Here is an 18,715-nt window from a genome sequence, read left to right as displayed (position 1 = left end):
ATTTTTGAGTGCACTATCCATTTATGTGGCTTTATTGCTGTTAAATTCCTCTATATTATATTCCTCTATCCCTCATAGCTGCTTCAATCATTTTGAAGACGTTTATGCCATATTGTTGCAATAACATGCACAAGGCACTTTAAGCTATTTTTATTGTTTTTATGTGTGTTGTTGGTATACGTGGGTATAATATGGATGAATAGTTTGTTTTCTATGAGAGATATGTATACCATGCAATGACAATAAAGGTAAAACTAAAAACAAAAATAAAATGAACCAACAAACACACACAAAGTCCAGTTAACGTTTACTTGCATGAGAAAAAGCAAGCGTTGTGTATTTACAGCCAGACGTCTCTGTCGCTCACACACTGCTGGAAAATCTCTGAGACAACCGCAAAATTCACAACTCAAGTGAAGAACAAAGGACGCGGGCACCAGCGGTGGCGAAGGCACGCATTCTTGAATTACAAAAGCCGAGGGAATGACCCCTGCCACTGTGAAATTTCAACAGGGGATTTTCTGTCGCTGGTTTTGAGAGGCCGTTGAGAGTTCAGTCACGGGATCCGGGAAAGACATTCCTCTTCCTACGAGTCGACAGGTGGAAAACCCGATCGGATCGCGATCCATCAGACCATCGGCATGTGCGGACCATCCTTCAGCTCTCAACACCAGACACAACAATACTCTCATTATCAATCCTGACGCTTTACACACTATTTTAAGGTAAACAAGGTAAAAAAAAATAGATCTCACTATATACTTTTACAGTTGTTTTATTGCATTAAGAATTGCAAGTTTTCTGAAATGTTATGTTTGAATATGCAAATGAGGCATTATGTAATTAAAAATGCACTCAAAATTCATACTAGACTTACAAGTTTTACAGAGGGGTGTGTATCACTGAGATACCATTATAGATTTTTGAAATATTTTGAATTTGTTTTTATTTGTATATTATTCGATTTCATTTTAGTAAAAGTTATTTTATATTTTTATATATATAAAATGTTATATAAATCCGGAGAAATATACTATATGAACAAACCCCTCAGTAAAAATATTTTGAATATAGATGGGAAAAAACACTGTAAATTTTGGTGTATGTTAGTAATACTGAAGTGTAGAAAAAAACGTTTCACCATGTTTTTATGAATAAAATGTTGAATAAAATCAGGTGAATTATATATATCAACAAATAAATCTGTAAATGTTGGTGTGTGTATGTAAGTGCTGCTGAAGTGGAGAAAATACTCTTAAAGATATGTATTGTCATAGAAATCTACAGACGCAAATAGATAAAGTGCAATAAAATAAATTTAAAGTATAGTTTGTTGTTTCAGAATAGTTGAAGAAAACATCCACAGTATGAAATGCCAAATAGAAAATTGACCAGTGCATGAAAAAACTGTATGTTTTGCCTTTAACCCAAACTCTAAAGCACTCCATCTTACCTCACTAAACACACACCCTGAGCGCTTAATTGTTCTAATTCCTGAGAGTTTCTTCGGGCTTCATGTTGTCCTGCTTTCAAGCTCCCAGCATCCCAACCGTGAGCCATTGGTGAGCGAGAGAAAGATGATCCTCATGAATATGCAAATCCAGCACAATGCACCGTCACGGAGAATGACACAATCAGCGAGGCTTTGAAGTCCCTCACCGGGAATGCTGGGTAAGACAAAACAAAACTCCTCAAGAGGACTAAGAAAGCGTCACAGCAAGAATCATGCGGGGGGGGGGGCGCTGGGTAAAGAGGCATAATCACTCTTCTAGAAAGAGCTTTTTAGAGCATTTTAAAAAATGTGCCGCTGCAAGGGTTTAACAAAAGGGCAAAACTATTTGGAGGAAGTTTAGAAAAGAAAAACAATGTGGGATTTGATTCATTACAGCAACGGCGGACTTCTATTTCTTCAAGCTCCTATGCATATTTTTATGCATCATAACAGTGCAAGATTTTCCCTATAGCATCTAAAACAGAGATATAACAGCTAAAGGAATCTGCAAATCACAAGACTTTTTTACACAATGAAACAATACGGTTTGTACAGTTGTCACGACACACTGTGGATGTTCACTCGTGATTTATGACTGTGTACTACCATTAAAAATATAAGTTGGTATCTTTAATTTTTTGTTTTGAAAGAATGAACACTTTCATTCGGCAAGGACATATTAAATTGATCAAAAGTGACAGTAAAGACATGCATAATGTAACAAATTTTTTTTAAAATGTTTGATTTACAGTACAACTGTTTTCAACATTGATAATAACCAGAAATGTTTCTTGAGCATCAAATCAGCACATTATAATGATTTCTGAAGGATCATGTAACACTGAATTAAATCAAATTAATACATTTTAAGCTAACTGTGATTTTTGTATATATGTACATTTCTGAAATGCATAATTTAGACCGTTACCTCTGATAATAGATCACTCTAAACTGTAATATGGACTTGTATTTTCTGTAAAGCTGCTTTGAAATGATGTGTATTGTGAAAAGCGATATACAAATAAATGTGAATTGAATTGAACTGAAGACTGGAGTAATGATGCTGAAAATTCAGCTTTTATCACAGGAATAAATTACACTTTACTATATATTCACATAGAAAACAGCTGATTTACATTGAAATAATATTTCACTGTTTTTACTGTATTTTTGACCAAATAAATGCATCTTTGGTGAGCAGAAGAGACTCTTTCCACAACATTACAACATCTTGCCGATCCAAAACTTAGTGTGAGAAACAGGCCCTTCTGGTGTGTAAAACTAAATGTTTTAAAACGCCATGACCTGAGCGACACCTGTAAACATCTCGTGTGTGTGTGTGTGTGTGTGTGTGCGTGTGTGTGTTCAGCTGTGTTTGGGTTCATACACACACAGGCTACTGGTTAATTAGCAGGTAAATATCTGGGCTTGTAATCCAGGGTTCAAACCTAAGAACTAAGTAAGTAACTCAAACTCATTCCAGGAGAAGTGAATCCCACAGAGGTGACGTCTCAGTCGGTGTGACTCATGAAGTGTGTTATGACTGTGTGTTTTCACTGCAGGAGCTCGAGTTTCTGTGCTTCACTAAGTAGTGCGCTTGTGTAAATGACATCAGCTCGTGTTAGTGTGAGCGCTAATGAGAAAACTCAATATCTGAGAAACAGATTATGACACTGCCTCTGTATGAAAACCACAAACATCTATTTCATCTAATCTAAGTTAATTATACAAACCTTTGACATTAATACATTACTAATGTACAGTAGAATGGACTTCTCAGAGTAATAATGAAAGTTTATTAAAAAGTGTTTTTAAGGAATATTACACAATTTCCATCTATGTTCTAAAACTCTGTTTGCCAAAAAAACATTTCATTTGATTACATTTTAAAAGATTAAATAAACCATAATATCTTTAAGCATTAATTTGATTACCTCCCTTTTTTTTTTGTAATAAATTTGTATTTATCATAAAACACGGGGGGGGGGGGGGGGGGGGGGATTGTGTTAAAGTTGTATTCAATTGATTAGATTTTCTTTTTGATTATTCAACTTGAATAAACTATTAAAACTGAAAACGAAAAACACACTCAGTATTTGGGAAAAAAGTTACATTTTAGGGGGGAAATGAAACAGATTTTAAAGGGCCCTAATTATATTCAAGCGAAGCAAAATTTTAAGTATGATGGAGAAAATTAAGACTTTAGTTAATCTAAGACAGATTCATGATTCTGTTCATCTCATCCTGATCTAAAACCCTTCAAATGATCAGATATTTGTGTGTAAACCGTAGGGGTGGAACGGTACATGTATTCGTATTGAACCGAATCGGTACGGGCGTCACGGTTCGGTGCACGAATTTACACGTAGAATACACGGTATAAAAATAAATAAAACTCTAAATAGCGATAAAATTCGCGTTTGGTCTGAACGCAGCATAATGAACAGACTCCGATGTCAATATTGCAATGCTGAAGTGTGTGTGTACGCGCGCGAGAGAGGGAGAGGCGCGGGAGCGATCGAACTGTGTGTGTGTGTGTGTGTGTGTGTGTGTGTGTATGTGTGTGTGTGTGTGTGAGAGAGAGAGAGAGAGAGAGAGGCGCGGGCGCGATCGAGCAGTGGAAACGAAAACAAACTCTGTAAACATATAATTCAAACTGCAAAGTGTTTACATATATTTGTGTACACTCGCAATAAAACACAACATTGTGCTTTTGTCACACTCTAAACTCTTGCCAAACTGTAACCTACAAATGTCACCCAACCAAAATCGCACGCACGCACACACACACACACACACATACACACACACACACACACACACACACACAGTTTTACTTTTAAATTACACATTCTACATTGATTAAAAAATGGCTATCAAATGTGGTTTTTAATGGTAGCCTATTATTATTTTATACGGAAATCAATTATTTATAATTCAGATGAGAATAAAGTTAGGGTTAATTAAAATTAAGAAAAAAAAATATATTGATCTGAAATAAGGCAAATTAATTTTAAATTCATTCAAACATACCAAACATATCGCAAGGTCTTTGTCTTTTTATTAATTTAATTAATAAACTAATTAAATTCTATAAAACTATTGTCAGTGCATTACAAATAAACTGATTCTACGCCTTTATTAATAAAACTTATTTAAAAAATACAAGGCTTAAGACATTTATAAAAATGCCTTCTGCATTTTTGTTTTGCTTTTCACTCCATTGTACCGAAATCGTACCGAACCGTGATGTCTGAACCGAGGTATGAACCGAACCGTGACTTCTGTGTACCGTTCCACCCCTAGTAAACCGGTTAAATCTGCGGCACCTGTGGACGAGCGGCCGGTTTCACACACTTTTGTCTTCTGTGTCGGAGACGCGTCGTGATTTTCCATCATCAAGGCCAAAAACAGCACTAGTTTCTAACGAGACGCTTGTTCGTGCCAAATCATCAGTTTATTCAAAGAGATTATACACATTATACAACACACTCTAAATTCAGATTGGATGAGCTAAATCAATTGCTCATTTGATTATTAATAGAACAAACTGACCATTTTGCAGTTGTTTACACTTTAAAAAAGCAATAAGCCACGATTTTAGCACAGTTAACTCCCTGTAATGTCTAAAAACACCCCTTAAACGTGGTAAAAACACAGCTGTTAGTGGCGTGCTCTCAGTGAGCAGACGTCCTGATTCAGCAACAGGACAAACACACTTTTATGTGAGTGTGGAGTGAAACCACAGGCTTTTATAAAGAGCAGCGTCTGACACCTCCACAGCTCAACACTTTCCTCTTTATCCTGCGCTACTCTAATATTCAGATTAGTCTGATCAATCATAGTTTCCAATTACAGATTCCTAAACCTTTTCATTTTGGAGTTTAAAGAAAGGTTTTAATCTTTGCTTCTTGTTGAAATGCATGCTTTACTGTGCATGAGAAACATGACACCATTTCTACAGTCTGAATGCAACTACCAATGACCAATCATGAGTCAGTATGCAAATATCACTATGACATCACTGCTGATTTGGAAAAGTGATGCAAGCCAAAGGGATTTTTTTTACTTCAATCTGAATTTTGGACGGACGGACGGACGGACATAGATAGATAGATAGATAGATATACAGACAGATAGATAGATAGATAGATAGATAGATAGACAGACAGACAGACAGACAGACAGACAGACAGACAGACAGACAGACAGACAGACAGACAGACAGACAGACAGACAGACAGACAGACAGACAGACAGACAGACAGACAGACAGACAGACAGACAGACAGACAGACAGACAGACAGACAGACAGATAGATAGATAGATAGATAGATAGATAGATAGATAGATAGATAGATAGATAGATAGATAGATAGATAGATAGATAGATAGATAGATAGATAGATAGATAGATAGATAGATAGATAGATAGATAGATAGATATACAGACAGACAGACAGACAGACAGACAGACAGACAGACAGACAGACAGACAGACAGACAGATAGATAGATAGATAGATAGATAGATAGATAGATAGATAGATAGATAGATAGATAGATAGATAGATAGATAGATAGATAGATAGATAGATAGATAGACAGACAGACAGACAGACAGACAGACAGACAGACAGACAGACAGACAGACAGACAGACAGACAGACAGACAGACAGACAGACAGACAGACAGACAGACAGACAGACAGACACACAGACAGACAGACAGACAGACAGACAGACAGACAGACAGATAGATAGATAGATAGATAGATAGATAGATAGATAGATAGATAGATAGATAGATAGATAGATAGATAGATAGACAGATAGACAGATAGACAGATAGATAGATAGATAGATAGATAGATAGATAGATAGATAGATAGATAGATATACAGACAGATAGATAGATAGATAGATAGATAGATAGATAGATAGATAGATAGATAGATAGATATCCACAGGTGTATAAAATATATATACCAATGAAAACAGACTGCATATGTATATTTATGCAGATATAAGATGTTTTAATTACTCAACAGGAGAGTAAAGTGTTTTATGGAACAGATAAACTGTCATATGAAGCTCTATAACAAAGTTCACTGTAAAGCATTATTTATTGTGAAAATCATTTCATTATGGTTGTTGTTTTCTTCTATAAAATGCACGCAGTTTTTTTTATTAACCACTTCATGCAAATGTTACATGATATAGCTTTAAAATGGAAACATGAAAATATCACAACAAAAGCTAATTCAAATTATAAATAAATACTTGAATTATATATTAATTATACTAAAATAACACTGCTGAAGAATAAAAATAATACTAATACTGGTATATAATTAATAATAATAATATATTGATAATATGTAATTGATATTATTATAAAAAGTTATATTATTATTAATATTGTATTTATTTTTTATTATTATTATTAATAGTTATATTATTGTTTTAATTATATAAAATAAATGTTGTTTTATAGGCCAACAGTTCTCATATTTATTGAACTGAAAATATAAAAATAAAAGCCAATTCAAAATATTAATAAATACTCAAATAGTAGATTAATTATACTAAAATAACCCTGCTGAAAAATAAAAAATAATGCTAATAGACTGTTGTCCTCTTTCCAAACTGAAATGATCCAGTCACACTAATAAAGCAGATCAAACTGAACCTGAGACACAGAGAGGGTCTTTCTTGATATAAAAACGTTTATTGATATAAAAACAGTGTCTTTTGCACACTGACTATCCAGTATAAAGATATTACAGACAGAACCACTGGAGCGCTCGACTGACCAACACCAGTTTAACACACTGATGATGGGACACACAAACAAAGACTCTGGACACACAACAAATCCAAAAGCAGATTACTGATGAATTACTGTAAACTCTGCGTTACTGAACCACGGCATCAACACAGCTGTACGTTTACATGCATTCATTTGTGCAATAATTGTGCTCAATTATTACACTTATACCACAGCTACCACGAACATTTCAAGACTTTATCTACACAAAGCAGATGCATTTATAATGATATTTATTATATTCTAATAATAAAGTTTTTTATATGGTTTTAGTTTTAGTTGACTATAATAACCCAGGTGCAGACATCCATGTACTGTATGTGTGCATTACTGTAAATATGATTTCAGTCAGAAGGCCGTTGTGTGGTCATCTACAGCCCATCACAGATGTTGCACATGGATCTTAATATGAACCGAACCCACAGCATTCCTTTAGCATTTACTTCCATTATTAATGTGCGAAAACACGCGGCCAATCTGCCAAACTCACAGGAGCGTTTAATGAAGGGATTTTTGGTAAGTGTCTGAGCACAATGGAACCCAAAGGCTCTAATTAAGACAGTCCAACAAAGCCGAACCGACACCAGGGGTCACGACCCCGACCCATAAACCCTCACTGACCCCCACACCTGCCTGATTACATTAGACTCTGTGTGTGTGTGTGTGTGTGTGTGTGTGTGTGTGTGTGTGTGTGTGTGTGTGTGTGTGTGTGTGTGTGTGTGTGTGTGTGTGTGTGTGTGTGTGTGTGTGTGTGTGTGTGTGTGTGTGTGTGTGTGTGTGTGTGCGTGTGTGTTTCAGATGTACAAAGCCTCGGCGTCACTCTTACAGTGATCCAACCCATTCTACTCTAATCTATTGTACTCTACTCTATTGTACTCTACTCTACTGTACTCTATTGTACTCCATTCAACCCTATTCTATGCGTCAGGGTTACTATAGTTAACTAAACCTAAAACCATAAAAAACATTTATAATTATAAAAATACTTTTTTTATTATTATTTTATTTATAAATTAAATATTATTTTATTTAATTTCAATTTTTAATTTTTAATTTTAATTTAATTTTAATTGAAATTGGCATTTCTCATTGTCATTTAGATTAACAAGATTACTAAAATATGCTAAAACTGAAATTAAAATGAATCAAAACTATATACAGGCGTATCAAAAAAATAAAAATGATAAAAACAATTAAATTACTGAAACTAACACACACACACACACACACACACACACACACACGCACGCACGCACACACACACACACACACACACACACACACACACACACACACACACACACACACACACACACAGATAAATATGTTTTCAATGTTATTGGGATAAAGAATTGTGAATATGAGAGCAACATTTCTCATTTTAATTTAGTTTAACTTGATGTACTACATTTTTTACAACTTTTTATTCATCAAAGAATCCTGAAAAAAGTATCAGGTTATAAAAAAAAATACTAAGCAGCACAACTGTTTCTAACATTGATAATACATCTTCATATTAGAATGATTTCTGAATGGTCATGTGACACTGAAGACTGGAGTAATGGCTGATAAAAATTCAGCTTTGCGTCACATAAATAAATTATATTTTAAAGTATATTCAAATAGAAAACTGCTAGTTTAAATTGTAATTTGATTTCACAATATTATTGTTTTTTATGTATATTTGATCTAATAAATGCAGGCTTGTTGAGCATAAGAGACTTCTTTCAAAAACATAAAAAATAGTAATGTTCCCAAATTTCTGGCTGGTACTGCCAGATATATATATATATATATATATACTTGAATTATTATTTTTTTCATATTAATTTGTTGTAATAATGAATGATGATACCCTGGCGACAGATGCACGCTGGTGACGGTCTGGCTCAGGGTTTGGGTGATTATAGATGAAAGGACGAGGTCAAGAGTTCATGCACTAGTGTTCATATTCACACTGTAGAGACAAAGCGATTACACAGCGCTGCGCTAACGAGGCTCTGAGCAACCGGTGGCGCCACCTGACTCCACTCGCCAATTAAAATCCCACAAACCACGCCGGCCCACGCCAGAACACATGCAAATATCAAAGAAACCCAGAAGAAAGTGCACAAAGAGAGAACAAAGAGCAGCGAAACAAGTCGGGCTTTAGGATCAGAAAAACAAAAACTGATCTTCTCACAAGCGTTTTGATGTCTAGCATACGACACATCTGCTAACAGGCTGTGATTGTGTGTGAGGACGGCCAGAGGACATTCACACAACACACAATAAAACACACTGACCAACAGTCAAAGGTCAAGTGTCCATTCTGTCAAATACAATCACTACATAGTATCTGTAGTTACACTCAAACAAACAGATCAAGGCTAATGTTACAGTTAAATCTGCATACACGATGCACTTATATATATGTACAATATATATATATAATTGACATTACTTTCCATGCTTTTAAGATTAAAACAAGTCTAAGATATTGACTTAATGACATATAGTAGTATTTAGTTGTACTCGGACTTGGCAGTCTTTTACTCAGATTTGACTTAAATTTGATTTGTTAAAGACTGGGACTCGACTAAGGTGGACTTGAACCCAACACTAATTTCTGGTTTATGATTAAATGATGAAAGGGCAATCTTGTAATTTAAAGATAAACAGAATTACTATTTTTCCCAACATAGCAATCAACTAAGTATGAACCTCTTTAATCCCAGTAACCATTACTGATAGAAAATAAATAGATTCTGCCTTTTCTTGCCAGTGTTTGAGACTGACACTGCATCTAAGACTCACACCGCATCTGAGACTGACACTGCATCTGAGACTGACACTGCATCTGAGACTGACACTGCATCTGAGACTCACACTGCATCTGAGACTCACACTGCATCTGAGACTCACACTGCATCTGAGACTGACACTGCATCTGAGACTGACACTGCATCTGAGACTCACACTACATCTGAGACTCACACTGCATCTGAGACTGGCACTGCATCTGAGACTGGCACTGCATCTGAGACTCACACTGCATCTGAGACTCACACTGCATCTGAGACTGACACTGCATCTGAGACTGACACTGCATCTGAGACTGACACTGCCTCTGAGATTGAGACTTACACTGCATCTGAGACTGACACTGCATCTGAGACTGACACTGCATCTGAGACTGGCACTGCATCTGAGACTGACACTGCATCTGAGACTCACACTGCATCTGAGACTGACACTGCATCTGAGACTGACACTGCATCTGAGACTCACACTGCATCTGAGACTTACACTGCATCTGAGACTGACACTGCATCTGAGACTCACACTGCATCTGAGACTGACACTGCATCTGAGACTCACACTGCATCTGAGACTCACACTACATCTGAGACTCACACTGCATCTGAGACTCACACTGCATCTGAGACTGACACTGCATCTGAGACTGGCACTGCATCTGAGACTGACACTGCATCTGAGACTGACACTGCATCTGAGACTGACACTGCATCTGAGACTGACACTGCATCTGAGACTCACACTGCATCTGAGACTCACACTGCATCTGAGACTCACACTGCATCTGAGACTGACACTGCATCTGAGACTGACACTGCATCTGAGACTCACACTACATCTGAGACTCACACTGCATCTGAGACTGGCACTGCATCTGAGACTGGCACTGCATCTGAGACTCACACTGCATCTGAGACTCACACTGCATCTGAGACTGACACTGCATCTGAGACTGACACTGCATCTGAGACTGACACTGCCTCTGAGATTGAGACTTACACTGCATCTGAGACTGACACTGCATCTGAGACTGACACTGCATCTGAGACTGGCACTGCATCTGAGACTGACACTGCATCTGAGACTCACACTGCATCTGAGACTGACACTGCATCTGAGACTGACACTGCATCTGAGACTCACACTGCATCTGAGACTTACACTGCATCTGAGACTGACACTGCATCTGAGACTCACACTGCATCTGAGACTGACACTGCATCTGAGACTCACACTGCATCTGAGACTCACACTACATCTGAGACTCACACTGCATCTGAGACTCACACTGCATCTGAGACTGACACTGCATCTGAGACTGGCACTGCATCTGAGACTGACACTGCATCTGAGACTGACACTGCATCTGAGACTGACACTGCATCTGAGACTGACACTGCATCTGAGACTCACACTGCATCTGAGACTGACACTGCATCTGAGACTGACACTGCATCTGAGACTGACACTGCATCTGAGACTGACACTGCATCTGAGACTCACACTGCATCTGAGACTTACACTGCATCTGAGACTGACACTGCATCTGAGACTCACACTGCATCTGAGACTGACACTGCATCTGAGACTCACACTGCATCTGAGACTCACACTACATCTGAGACTCACACTGCATCTGAGACTCACACTGCATCTGAGACTGGCACTGCATCTGAGACTGACACTGCATCTGAGACTGACACTGCATCTGAGACTGACACTGCATCTGAGACTGACACTGCATCTGAGACTGACACTGCCTCTGAGTTTGAGACTTACACTGCATCTGAGACTCACACTGCATCTGAGACTGACACTGCATCTGAGACCCACACTGCATCTGAGACTGACACTGCATCTGAGACTGACACTGCATCTGAGACTGACACTGCATCTGAGACTGACACTGCATCTGAGACTGACACTGCATCTGAGACTCACACTACATCTGAGACTCACACTGCATCTGAGACTGACACTGCATCTGAGACTGGCACTGCATCTGAGACTGGCACTGCATCTGAGACTCACACTGCATCTGAGACTCACACTGCATCTGAGACTCACACTGCATCTGAGACTGACACTGCATCTGAGACTGACACTGCCTCTGAGATTGAGACTTACACTGCATCTGAGACTTACACTGCATCTGAGACTCACACTGCATCTGAAACTGACACTGCATCTGAGACTCACACTGCATATGAGACTTACACTTGATCTGAGACTCACATTGCATCTGACACTGTAAGTGCCACTCAGACTGACACTGCATCTGAGACTGACACTGCATCGGAGACATACACTGCATCTCAGACTTACACTGCATTTGAAAATGACACTGCATCTGAGACTTACACAGCATCTGAGACTGACAATGCATCTGAAAATTACACTGCATCTGAGACTGACACTGCATCTGAGACTCAAACTGCATCTGAGACTCAAACTGCATCTGAGTCTTACACTGCATCTGAGACTTACACAGTATCTGAGGCTGACAATCCATCTGAGCCTCACACTGAATCTGAAACTGACACTGTAAGTGCCACTCAGACTGACACTGCCTCTGCATCTGAAACTGACACTGCATCTGAGACTCACACTGCCACTCAGACAGACACTGCCTCTGAGAATTACACTGCATCTGAGACTTACACAGTATCTGAGGCTGACAATCCATCTGAGCCTCACACTGAATCTGAAACTGACATTGTAAGTGCCACTTAGACTGACACTGCCTCTGCCTCTGGATCTGAAACTGACACTGCATCTGAGACTCACACTGCCACTCAGACAGACACTGCATCTGAGACTCACACTGCCACTCAGACAGACACTGCCTCTGAGACCGCCACTACAACTGAGACAGCCAGTAAAACTAAGACTGCGACTGCCTCTGAGACTCCCACTGCCTCTGAGACTGCCACTACAACTGAGACTGCCACTATCTCTGAGACTGCCAGTAAAACTGAGACTGCAACTGCCTCTGAGACTGACATTGTATCCTAGACTTTCATTGCGACCTTCATCTGTTATTAATAGGACAACTTGGTTTGAATAAACGAGCAGACACTGATTAGCTACTTGCTCTAGGTTTATTTAAAATGAACAGCAAGACGACTAGAAGTGAATGTGCTTTCCATTAAATGAATCACACACAGTAAACAAAACTTTAACAAAAAAAACGTTGCAATTAACTGCAATTTAGACGCGCAAACTGGGTGCCGTGCGGTGAGACGTACATGCTCGGGCAGATTCGGCTTGAAGTCGTTCATCCTCGGATGCGGCGCCGCGCACGCTGTTACAAAAAAAGCCTTCCACACAGCAACAGTGAAACGAGGTCTTGCCGGTCTTGCGCACCGAACGCGTCATTTTTGCCGCGCGCACCTTCGCGCTCGTGGGGACCATAGACAGTTTAAAGACACCATAAAACAAGGCTTTACTCCGTGTCAGCGCGCACTCTGATCTGAGACTGTAAGTGCCACTCAGACTGACACTGCATTGGAGACTGTCACTGCTTCTCAACTGCCACTGGATCTGATACAGCTATTGCTGTATCAGAGGAAGTAAGTACTATTATTAATAAGAGTAAATCTACCACATGTCAGTTGGACCCTATTCCAACGTACCTGGTTAAATCCTGCCTGTCTTCTCTATCTCCTTTAATTATGGAAATTATACATTCTTGACTTACTTCTGGAATTGTGCCATCTCAACTGAAAACTGCTGTGATAATTCCTTTACTTAAAAAACCGGGGGCTGATTCAAGTAACTTTGATAATTTTCGCCCCATCTCAACTCTTCCTTTCCTTTCTAAAATTTTGGAAAGGTGTGTTGCAGCTCAAGTCCAGAGTCATCTGTCTCACAGTGGTCTGTACGAGCAATTTCCATCTGGGTTTCGACCTTACCATAGTGTTGAGACTGCTTTAGTTAAGATCTCTAATGACCTATTGTTAGCTGCTGACTCTGGACTTTTATCTATCTTAATCTTACTTGATCTAAGTGCAGCATTTGATACTGTATCACACAGAATTATGTTGCACAGATTGGAGACTATTGGAATTACTGGCACCCCTTTGACTTGGTTTCAATCATATTTTTCGGACCGTACTCAATTTGTTCAGCTGAAGCAGTTCTGCTCAAAGACTTCGCATGTCAAAACAGGTGTCCCGCAGGGCTCAGTATTGGGTCCTCTTTTATTTATAATTTATCTTTTACCCCTTGGTAATATTTTTAGGAAATTTGGCATTCAATTCCACCTATATGCCGACGACACCCAACTTTATCTGTCCTCTAAACCTTCCGCTAATTTTCCTCCATCGGTCCTCTCAGACTGTTTGGCTGAGATTAAAGAATGGTTTTCTTTAAATTTTCTTAAACTTAACACCAGTAAAACTGAAATTCTTCTAGTTGGCTTAAAAAACAATCTGTCTAAAACTTCATGCTCATCTGTGAAAATTGACGATCTACCGGTCTCTATATCTAGACAAGTTAAAAGTCTGGGGGTCATTTTGGACAGTACTCTTTCATTTGAAGCACATATAAACAGTCTCATCCGCTCTGCTTATTTTCATATACGCAACATCAATCGACTTCGTCCGGCTCTTTCAGTAAAGAGCACGTCAATTCTAGTTCATGCTCTAGTTACGTCCCGTCTTGATTTTTGCAACAGTCTTTATTATGGATTGCCTTCTAAGGTACTCAATAAACTTCAGTTAGTACAAAATTCGGCTGCCCGCATCATCAGCAGAACTCCCCTTGCTGAACACATTACTCCCATACTAAAACACTTGCACTGGCTCCCGGTAAAATATCGTATTAATTTCAAAATTCTTCTTCTTATTTTTAAAGCACTCAATAACCTTGCTCCTTCATATTTATTGGACCTTCTTAATATCTATACTCCATCTCGGACTTTAAGATCGTCTTCTTCGCTCACTCTTGTTCTCCCTAGAACCCGCACTACTTCTATGGGGTCCCGGGCTTTTAGTTTGCAGCTCCTTATTTATGGAACCTGCTGCCACAGGATGTGCGAAACAGTGAAAGTATTCATGTTTTTAAATCTCGCCTTAAGACCCATCTTTTCCGGCAGGCTTTTATGTGATTATTTTTATTTTTTATTTATTTTTTATTTTTTATTTTACTTGTATCTAAGGTTGTAATAATGAGTATTTGATTATTGTTGATTTGTTTTATTGTGTTTGTAAGGTGTCCTTGAGTGTCATGTAAGGTGCCTATAAATAAAATGTATTATTATTATTATTATTGCTTCTCACACATCCACTATCTCTGAGACTGCCAGTCCCTGAAGACTTGAACCCCTTTTAACATCCGTCTTATTCTTTATACAGTGTAATAAAAATTCATTTTTACTCTTGAATTTCTTTCCTATTCTCTGTACATTTCTTTAGGGAAGAAAATGTATGCCACTGCGAAGTGCACGGTAGAAGCCACAATAAATGCAATACACTAGAATAGCTTTTCATGTCTGAAATCATTCCACAGTGAAAAGCAATGGCGTCTTATTTCACTTAATAATTGAACATAAATTTGCTTTGTTTTAGGAAATAAATAAAATAAATTGCATTACAACGGTTTGACACTTTACACCTCTCAAATATTTGTGGAATAATTTTGAAGAATGGAGAATGAAATTATTTCTTTAAAAGAGTGGCAAAGGTGATGTTACAAGGAGAAATTTTTCATAATTCTTTAATTAGTTTAATTTAGTCTTTGCTTTGGAAGAATGTGTTTACGTTGCCATAAAGAAATTATGCAATGTTCCGCACAATATATATATATATATATATATATATATATATATATATATATATATATATATATATACATATACACATATACATACATACACATACACACACAGTATAGGCTATATATATATATATATATAATTTTATTTAATGTATTTATATTTATATATTTTCCATTATATCTATATCATTTTATTATTTTTATAATACTATTATTATTCCATTGTGTATAAATATTTGTCTAATTTCTATGTATAGAAATGTATATATTTCTGTGTATATTTTTTCATGTACTGTATGTATGTTATTATATAAAGGGGTCACAGGGAACAAAGCGTCTCTCGGGTTTCTCAGACAGGCGGATATTTGTGACAAAGACCCTGTGACCCTATTCATCACAATCCTCCCAGCAGATTTACGGTGTACGAGAGTCGGATACGGGCGTCTCTCTGAGCTGGAGAAACTCTCACCTGTGTGTGCCTGTCTGAGGACGTGTCGAGCAGCTCAGAGCGTCACAGTCTGATCATATGACCAATCACCCTTCACACACCTGACAGAAAAAGAGAGACTCATTTCAGAAGGATCACGTGACTCTGAATGGGTGAATGACTATTTATGATGTCAAATAAACTCTAGTCCTTAAAAAGAACAGCGTTTCTTTGAAATAGAAATATTCTGTCACATTACAAATGTTACAATCAGGGTTTGAAATTAACACCCGCCAACCCGCCAAATGCGGGTAAAAATCAACATTGGCGGGTAACGCTGTCAAATCACTAGCCAATTTGGTGTGTTACTTATTATGTTTACTCACTTTGTGGAAGTTCGTGTCAGACAAATCTGCACAGATTTAACGCAAATACTCCACTCGTGACTCATCATGATATATTAAATGCAGAATCTGCACATATTTGGCTTACTTGAACATGACCATCACTACGCAACAAATAACGGCCTGCTTGAAAAAAGCATTTGGTTAACAAATAAACATTGTTATTTTCCAGCATTCTACATTTTTTTATGTTCTTTGTACTGTATTGATCTGTGATTTTTGGTGAAAAGGATGAGGATGAAGCCAGTTTCACTGTAAGCCCGGTTTGAATTGTCAGCTTGCTGCGTCAGTCCCCTCCGATGGACTGGATAAGTGCACAATTCTTCCTCCAGTAGAGTTCCTCTTTACCAGAACCCTGTTGAGTTCCTCCACACCCTTCGGCAATGGATGTGGCGGAGCGTCCGATGCCAGGCCTAACACTCGTATGCACTGATGGAACCTGTGTTAGGCTGGGTCCCATATGTTGTGAACCCTACGGTGATCCCATTTGTCACGATTAGCCATGCACTGCCCGGGTTATCACAGACTACATTTCCCATCATGCACCTCCCTGGACTGATTACACCAAACATCATACACCTGTACTGCGCTGCTTACACACACCTGCATATCATTCACACACACACACACACACGTATAAACCACTTCCACGCACCACACCAGTGCGAAGTCTTGGCTTTCCTGGCTGTCATTCTGAGCGTTTCTCCCTGTGGATTGTTGATTATCTTGACCTAGGACTGTGTACTCCGTTTCTGATTCTTCTCTGCCTACCTCGACTTGGATTGTTATTGGATCTTGCTTCTTGCCACCTCCCCCGACCATTGCTTGTTATCTGGTTTGTCTCTGCCTTGTCTCCGTTGCCCTGTTTGCTGGTGTTGATCCCTGCCTGTTTGACCACTCTAATAAATGCTGCGAATGGATCCCCTTGAGTCTGCTGCGTCATTACACCATATGTGTATTCTTCCACGGTACGGCTCCCTGCGGCGAGCCAGTGACTTCCCTTGGCAGACCCCGTAACGGTAACGCCCAGTCCATATGTGTATCCTCCACATGTTACCTCCCTATGGGCAGGATTGTGGCTTCCTTTCCAAAGAAAGGGAACGCTCTCCCAGTGGTCTTGTGGAACAGCAGTGACTTCCCTGGCCTAAGCCCTACGTCTCCACCTCAATAATGCGGGGGGATCAGAAGGCTTTTGTCTAGTTACTGGAAGGTGGTAGCACTAGTGGCGTTTTAATTGGGATCCCAATCAGTCGACACGTCGACTACGACGAACGTGAGCGACTGAAAGGGAACGTCTCGGTTACGTATGTAACCCTCGTTCCTTGAAAGAGGGAACGGAGACGTAGTCTCGTCGGACCACCTCTGACTCTGGGCAGCGCTCGGCTCCTCAGTGTAAAATAACTGGTGTGTACATCCACTTTCCTTATTTATACCCGCGCCGTGGGGCGCAGCGTGTGATGCAATTCTCAAACACCAATGTGCATTGGCTCGATTTAACAATACTAGAAGATGACAGGCTCCCTAAGCGTATTCCCAATCCGTCGACACGTCGACTACGTCTCCGTTCCCTCCTTCAGGGAACGAGGGTTACATACGTAACCGAGACGTTTCCAGGGTTATCACACAAAAATTAACTTTTTTTTTACACTGATAATAATTATAAATGTTTCTTGATCATCAAATCATCATATTATACTGATTTCTACAGGAGCATGTGACACTGAAGACTGGAGTAATGATGCTGAAAATTCAGCTTTGATCACAGAAATAAATTACACTTTACTATAGGCTATATTCACATTGAAAACAGCTTTTTTACATTGGAATAATATTTCACTGTTTTTATAATTTTAGCAATTATTTTATTAGCAAATAAATCCAGCAGAAGAGACTAAAAAATCATAAAAAAATCTTAAAGACCCCAAACAAGCACATTTTTTTAATGTCCTGTTTTATCAAGGAATATTACTGAAGTAAAATGTGTT

At 38.6% G+C, this 18,715-nt stretch overlaps 1 protein-coding gene across 9 annotated transcripts in view; it reads right to left on the bottom strand.

The window, feature by feature from the left end:
- The window catches only part of bmpr1bb (bone morphogenetic protein receptor, type IBb), a 126,595-nt gene that overhangs the window by 60,634 nt on the left and 47,246 nt on the right, over window positions 1-18,715 (bottom strand). For 6 of the 9 annotated variants that reach the window (XM_077243809.1, XM_077243814.1, XM_077243813.1 and 3 more), the window contains one exon: window positions 16,369-16,448. The exons of the other annotated variants lie outside the window; for them this stretch is intronic. The gene's annotated coding sequence lies outside the window, so the exon portion shown is untranslated. The remainder of the gene's footprint in view (window positions 1-16,368; window positions 16,449-18,715) is intronic. 9 annotated transcript variants of the gene reach the window in all.

Source organism: Siphateles boraxobius, unplaced genomic scaffold (genome assembly GCF_051911475.1).
Source record: "Siphateles boraxobius isolate OS27281-9 unplaced genomic scaffold, OSU_SipBor_1 25, whole genome shotgun sequence".
Classification (NCBI taxonomy): Eukaryota; Metazoa; Chordata; class Actinopteri; order Cypriniformes; family Leuciscidae; genus Siphateles; species Siphateles boraxobius.
The sequence above is the reverse complement of the archived record's forward strand: the minus strand, read 5'-3'. Positions and strand labels throughout refer to the sequence as shown.